The sequence below is a fragment of the Rhinichthys klamathensis genome, unplaced genomic scaffold (assembly GCF_029890125.1).
Source record: "Rhinichthys klamathensis goyatoka isolate OS25496 unplaced genomic scaffold, OSU_Roscu_1.1 h1tg000549l_1, whole genome shotgun sequence".
NCBI lineage: Eukaryota > Metazoa > Chordata > Actinopteri > Cypriniformes > Leuciscidae > Rhinichthys > Rhinichthys klamathensis.
In genome coordinates, this window is record NW_026607020.1 from 525,001 (window position 1) to 533,328 (window position 8,328).

Genomic DNA, 8,328 nt, shown 5'->3' on the forward strand with positions numbered 1-8,328 from the left:
TACAGACGCCACTGCTTCTGCAATACTGTAACAACTCATATATCCATAACCTGGTGTACTGATAGAGAGTCTGTGATTTCTCACAAAACAACAATCAGTCAAGACAGGGTGTGTTTATCTACTGTACCAATTCTAAGAAGAGAGTTGTTCTGTCTTTGTGTTTGCCAGCTCACAATAAATTATGCAATAACCTGTTTAGTGAACAATTAAACACCCTCAGATGTATTTAGCGATAAATTACATGGACAAAGCCCTTAAGATAACGTGTAGTTTTTTTTAGTCCTAGTTAGCTATTGGGTTAGGTGTATTCTAGAGATACACTGGAGTTTGGACCTAGGGAAAAGCATAGTGGGCAGCTTTCAGCAGAATCATCTTTGGAGTTATTTATAGAAATCGTCTAGATGACTTTGGTTAGTGAATAACTGAGGGTGGCCATTGTAATGGTTGGCTTTCTGTCAGTGATCTGAAGTGTTTATTCATGGGGACAAACATAACTGCCTTGACACCACAATGAGTAAGCCTATCATTCACTGTTAATTGAGAAGATACATATGTAGGAAAAAATGTTGTACAACTGAAACACTACACGCCTACTAGCCGACAATGGATGAAGGAGGACTCGAGCCATTTCTTGAGACCAGATTTCACAGAAACTAAGGGCGGGACTCTTTTGGGCTTGTAAGCAGCCACCCAAAACACCTTACTACCTCATAACTGCTAAGCAACATCTTAATAGTGCAATAACAGCCATTCAGAACAACAACTGCATACCAATGGCCTACCATTTAAAACACCTTAACAACTACATAGTCCAGCAATGCAATAACAATCATTCCGAACAAATTGCCTGCATAGCTTGTCTGGCAACCACCTAAAACACCCTACTAATGTGGTAACAACTATTCAGAATGCTTAAAAAATGCATAGCAACACAATGTTAATCACCCACAACACCCTAGTAATGCTGTCAACCTTTTAAAACAACTAAGCAATTGCCCACCAACACCTTGGCAACCACCCACAACACCCTACCAATGGGGTAACAACCACTGACAATGCCTTAGCAACTGCATTGCAACCACCCACAACACCCTACCAATGCTGTGACAGCCATTCTTAACGCCTTTAAATGCATATCAACACCATGGTAATAGTGTAACAATCTTTTAGATTTCTTTGTCTGACGAAGAACAACATGGTTTGAAACGTCACATTTGGCAAGGACATGCAATAAATACGTTTTCTATTTTGGAGCCGTGGTGTGCCAACCTTTACTTTTTCTTTTTTTGTAATTGCGGTTTCAACAACAGATTCAAAACACAGATTGTCTTTTTTTAATGTTTAATTTGCACACTGACTAAATGATTAAGGAGACTGTGTCTGTCTCATAACAATAAAAGTCATTCAAAATGAACTTGTTGCATGATTTGAAAAAAATTCCAAGACAGCAACATAGCTTCGGCCCAGGTCCGGCCCACATCTTGTACACATCTGGATTTCACACGTACCAGGTGTGGGCCGGATCTGGGCCGACACTATGTTGCTGTCTGGGTTAGTTCACCATTTACTGTAGTACTTCCAGGCCAATAGTTTTCTAAAAATAAATGATAAACAACTCATTCTCTCTAGACCACCCAGTATTTTATTGGACTCGTTTGGGAATTATTTGTGCTTGCTTGGGGCTTTATTACTGTTCATATTACTATTCATATCAATAACAACAACTCTCTATAAACCTTCATTTCTATTTAAATCTTTACAGCTGTAGTACAATGCCATATACACTCACCGGCCACTTTATTAGGTACCCCATGCTAGTAACGGGTTGGACCCCCTTTTGCCTTCAGAACTGCCTCAATTCTTCGTGGCATAGATTCAACAAGGTGCTGGAAGCATTCCTCAGGGAGTTTGGTCCATATTGACATGATGGCATCACACAGTTGCCGCAGATTTGTCGGCTGCACATCCATGACGCGAATCTCCCGTTCCACCACATCCCAAAGATGCTCTATTGGGTTGAGATCTGGTGACTGTGGAGGCCATTTTAGTACAGTGAACTCATTGTCATGTTCAAGAAACCAATTTGAAATGATTAGAGCTTTGTGACATGGTGGAAGTAGCCATCAGAGGATGGGTACATGGTGGCCATAAAGGGATGGACATGGTCAGAAACAATGCTCAGGTAGGCCGTGGCATTTCAACGATGCCCAATTGGCACTAAGGGGCCTAAAGTGTGCCAGGAAAACATCCCCCACACCATTACACCACCACCACCAGCCTGCACAGTGGTAACAAGGCATGATGGTTCCATGTTCTCATTCTGTTTACGCCAAATTCTGACTCTAACATCTGAATGTCTCAACAGAAATCGAGACTCATCAGACCAGGCAACATTTTTCCAGTCTTCAACTGTTCAATTTTGGTGAGCTCTTGCAAATTGTAGCCTCTTTTTCCTATTTGTAGTGGAGATGAGTGGTACCCGGTGGAGTCTTCTGCTGTTGTAGCCCATCCGCCTCAAGGTTGTGCGTGTTGTGGCTTCACAAATGCTTTGCTGCATACCTCGGTTGTAACGAGTGGTTATTTCAGTCACTGTTGCCCTTCTATCAGCTCGAACCAGTCTGGCCATTCTCCTCTGACCTCTGGCATCAACAAGGCATTTCCGCCCACAGAACTGCCGCTCACTGGATGTTTTTTCTTTTTCGGACCATTCTCTGTAAACCCTAGAGATGGTTGTGCGTGAAAATCCCAGTAGATTAGCAGTTTCTGAAATACTCAGACCAGCCCTTCTGGCACCAACAATCATGCCACGTTCAAAGTCACTCAAATCAACTTTCTTCCCCATACTGATGCTCGGTTTGAACTGCAGGAGATTGTCTTGACCATGTCTACATGCCTAAATGCACTGAGTTGCCGCCATGTGATTGGCTGCTTAGAAATTAAGTGTTAACGAGCAGTTGGACAGGTGTACCTAATAAAGTGGCCGGTGAGTGTATAATGCACCTATTTGCATAATTTGAACAGAGAAAACAATCTTTAAATGAGCCTTACATATTAAAATTGTGTTAGCAATGCCTACAGGGAACAGCATTGAGCTCAACACTGAGTTTTCAGCAAGATGGCATTTTCTTCTTGTGGCGCCAGATCTCCATCCATGCCTTGTTCCCCTAATAATGGGCCGCTATCCAACAGAGAGCTGAGATAAGCACTGACAGGCCTCCTGCAGGCAAGAACACACACCAGATAATACAGCAGATAACACAAAGAGACACAACAGTAGGACATGAACTACATAAACACAGCTCTGGCCTCAGGATGCGGGGATATTTGTGCTTTTGGGTCAGTAAAACACACTGACACTGGACTGGGAGACCAGATGGTTGGTAATGATAGAGTTAGTAGTGCTGAGCGAGAGTAGTGCACATAATCTGGGGTGAATCACACAGCTCAGCAAACACAGAGCACTGATCCGCAGCGCACTGTCATGCCTGCTGTAATGCCATTATTTACAAAGATACGCACTGAAACTACTGGTCTGAACAGCGGACTGAAATCAAAAAGTGATGGGATCAACAAAATGATGTCATTGAAAATACCAACCAAATTCCCAGAATTATCTTCTAAAACACACCAATGCACATTCCAAACCTGTTGAACGTTTCTTAGATGGCATACATATGGCTCAGTTCGGCAAAGGTCACATGGGACGTATCTGGCACACACACATCGAGCCGGTTTTAGTGTGAGTTGTGGCTTGCTGTATGTGGCCCATATGTGACCTTTGCCGCTGCCAGAACTGAGCCATATGTGCCATAGTTGTCCCAGATGAGGCCCGGATGCCAGCCACAGTCAGGATGTGTTCACGCAGGATCATTCCATGCCGTATGCGGGCCAGAAGAATGTGGGAGATGTGGGCCACAACTGGGCCAGGTGTCATTTGCTATCTGGGTTTCTTCTGTTGAACACAAAATAAGACATTTTGAAGAACTGTTTTGTTCATGCAATGAGAGTCAGTAGGGTTCAAAACACTGACTTGCAGTGTATTCTCAAAAAAACATGTTGCAGTTTTGGTGAAATATCCCTGTAATAACACAACAAATCCCCTATGAAAATTAACCATGGTTTTACTACAAATAAAACAAAAAATAATAATGCTGAACAGATCATGCTTTCTGACAGAAATGTCATGAAATTTTGATACATACTCTACCGTTCAAATGCTGTTCTTCCCATTGTGGTGTTGTCTCCACATTCACAATTCTTTAATTCTCCTTAAATGCGCTGGATCCTTCATTGGAAACCAAAAGCTGAACGTTTATTTTTTTTATTCTTGCACCGGGGAACAATACAAATCGACACTATTATGACTAAAAGTTTGCTTAGAAGTATTTCCTACTAAAGCACGGCGGTATTTGACTCTGGTAAGTGTATCCATAGCAGACTAGTGGCCGTGGCCTTGGATAGCAATATGCCCAGTGCATTATGGGTGAAGTTTTCCAGCTTTTTCTGTTTTCTGTAATCAGGTAGCACCGACTTCAATGATTTTTTTTTTTGCCTTTCTACTGTATAGGCAGCCAAGTTTTATTGAAAGCCCATTTTGCCACGGTGAAGTACCGCTTCTATTATGGTGTCACCATTACTGTGTGTGAGGGAGAAGAACCAAGTCCACCCTTGATCTACCAAATACAGCATTCTAGTGAACACTACTTTTTGTTAACTGTTTGTCATACAGTATGTGTTACAAGTAATAATTAAGAAAACACCATTTTAACTACTTTGGCTTTGTTCAAAGCATCATGAGAGTATCGGTCATATTGTTACACCCCTAATGTTTATCAATGCTAAGCTGTTCTGAGTGGGTTTTAGCACATTGCTAGCTGGCTGCTTAATCAACCCTAAAGTCTCTCTGATATTCTGGTCTCGGGTCCCTCCTTCAATCTAACTGGAGGACAATTTAAACACTAAATGCCTCATTTTTAAGGTCAGGACTTTTAGAAAGCACAGCTCAGTGTCTATAAAATGAGTTTTCTTCTAACTTCGAATGATATACCAAGTATTAGGGTCATGCCTAGATCCTGTGAGTGATATTGCATTTTACAGTTTTAAACATGTGATATGGTGCATGAATGGTGGCACACAAACTCAAACACACAGGAAGTCAGAAAGAGGGCAAGGAACTAACTTGCATCTGCTTGAAAAGAACTATTGTATTTCTAATGCAGCTAAAGGCCCGTTCATAACAAGTTCTAAAAATCTTCTAAATATAAAATAGCAGAGTTCCCAACACAACTAGAATGATAACGGCACAGCAAAACTAGATAATTTGAATTAGTTTCAGAACAAGTTTTTCCAGCTGATAAATAATAAAAAACATTGGCAGCCAATCAGAATCTATCTTGCTGCAACGAGCTCGAGTATTTAAAGCGCCGGACAACAAAACTGCAGCACACTTAGAATAAACAGAACGATATCGTCCACCGGTGCGGACGCTAATATAGTTATTGTTACGGTTATCTTTATAGTTATCGTTCTTGGTGTGAACAGGCCTTAAACCAGACATGTGTCTGGTAACACAGACAGCATCATAGTGTCGGCCCACACCTGGTACATGTGGATCAGTGTTGCCAGACGTACGATAATTATCGTATTTGTACGATAATTTTGACCTCTGTACGATCAATAATGAAAAAAAATCCCATAAATGTACGATCATTTCTGAATTTTGTGACACTTCAATCGGAGGTCATTGTAACCATAATGCTTCTATACTCATTGATCTAGCTGTGGATCTACGTCATGATTGTGAGGAGAAAGTGAAGGTGAGAGAGCACGGCAGAGAGGGAGAGAGCGAGAGAAAAGGGTGTGTGCCTCATGAAAGCTACATCCCCCGTCAACTGATAATTTTCTTTAAATACGATCATTTTTGAGCTTCTGGTACGATACTTGGATATTTCCAATCTGGCAACACTGATGTGGATTCCCCACAGCCCAGATGTGGGCCGGATCTGGGCCAACACTATGTTGCTGTCTGGAAAAACAACTCCAAAGGTAAAAATGAGGAAAACACAGAAGAGATTCAGGAAAAAAAACGGAGGAAACTTTTTATATTGCTTGATAAAGCTTTAATTTATCTGTAATGACACAGTTTCCAGCTGTGAATTACGCATTCAGCATCAAGAGTACAGTACACGACATCTACAAAATAACACAAAATATTCAAAAACTGAAGTCTGTCCAGCCATACCTTTACACTGCCAGAAAAAAAAGAACAACAAACTCATAGGGAAAAACAAAAATGTACAACTTGATGATAAATTAACCCTCAAGAAGCAGTGTATGTAATGGTTATCAACCAAACTTCATAAATAAACTGTACATACTCTTTAAAAAAAAGAAAGTTAAAAGCTTTTTCCTTTGCTCTTTTGTCAACTTACAGCACGTAAAATAAAAGCGGTGGATCACAACTAGACTTTTTTTGCACTCTGATTGATGACCGTGGATGGTAGACATGTAGCAGTAGTTTTGCTTGGTCGCTTTGTTCAACCATGAGTCCAGGGCTGTAGTAAAGACTGATCATGAGTGAAATGTAGTAATGTTTCAATCATACCACAGGATGAGTCACAAATTGTCTGTTTCAAAAGGCAGCCCAGTAAGTCTTGAAACATAGCCATATTGTTTCAGATCCAGTAATACAGTTCACGTAGACTGTCACACTTCTTTAGACTGTAGTTGTGAGTAAACAGCTGCTGGTACTCAGGTTGACAAGTGCAGAACACACACACATTTTCTCATGTCCACATGGCACCATACGGGTCACCAGTCTTCTACAAAACATGTTAATCCAACAAACATACAACTGTACACTTATGGAGAAAAAAAAAGAAAAAAGTCCAGTTCCCCACAGAACTTTACGATAATACAATCCTTTGAGAATTGACATATCAAAAAAGGCCATAAACAGCATATTTCCGCAAACACACAGCATTCTCTCACAGCCAGGGAAAAGTCTAAACAGGAAATTTACAGTGCATTGTAGACTTTTCATAAATGAGGTGAATTTACAAGTTACATTTTGACACAATATTTCACATATATAAAATAAGAGCCAGCAGATATGGTTGAAAGTGAAGAGCAGAAGTTGGATAGTTGCAGAAAAAGCAGGATTTCCCCTTCCCTAAACAAAATGTTATGGTTTCTACAGTGGAATTTCAAGTGTTAGTGATAGAAAAAAAAAAAAAAAAACATGTTAAGTCACATGTTTATGCAAACGTACATTCAATTTTACCAATGCTGCAGATCAACAACACATTGGGCCTTTTTCAAGAGCAGAATTCATTTTTTTTTGTTAATCATAAAACCATTCCTAAGTAAAAACTTTTCCTAAAAGCATTAAATTGTAGCACTGAATTTAATTTATGCAAAAATGGTTTTAACTACTAATTCAATTACGCAAGAATTGTTTTGCAAAATTATTCAATTCATGGAATAGTTCGGAAAACCTTTCTTGCTTAGATTGGAAATAATTCAGAAAACCGCTCATAGAAATTGTCACCTTCAAGTGAATAATTTGTTAAACCAATTCCAATTTACGGAAGAATGGTTTTACAAATGATTAAATTTAACGCAACAATTTACACAAGAATGGTTTAACAAATGAATTCCATGTAACAATTTAAGAATGCTTTTTTAACAATTTCGAGAAACTTGTTCCGTGTTTCATGAATGATGCCCATTATTTGTATGAGGAACAATTCATGTGAAACGGTCAACAAAATCTGAAATGTTTATTATACCACAAGTGGACAAAGAAATGGGTTTGGAAGCTTGCTTTTGTTTCACAGCCTGAATACAGTATAACAGTTTATAATGTATAAGGTTATTGCTAACTGTTAATACTTTAACTGCAATGTTACCAACAAATGGCATTCATTTTGTGGCCTCATGCACAAAACACAAGTTTAAGTATATTTCCATTGGTCAGCCCAAGTGTTCAGTAGAACAAACTCAAATGCATTCAAATTAGAAATAATAAACCAATACCAAAAACTCAAACAATGGAGGGTTTGGCATTGGGCTAAAACAGTGTTAATCACTTCCTAAATGGCAGCTGATGGACAATGAAGACACATGGCTCACGCCAACGCGTTTTCCTGAATCACATATTACGGTTTTATAATAACAAGAAGGGTTGAACTGTCCAGGTAAATGAGTAGATCATCTGTTAAACAATACTGCCAGTGCTGGCATGGGTATGATTCATGAACACACAGCAGCACATGAAGGCGGGCAAGACGGTTAAGAAATAAGGAAAAATGCAGAAAGAGCGGTTTA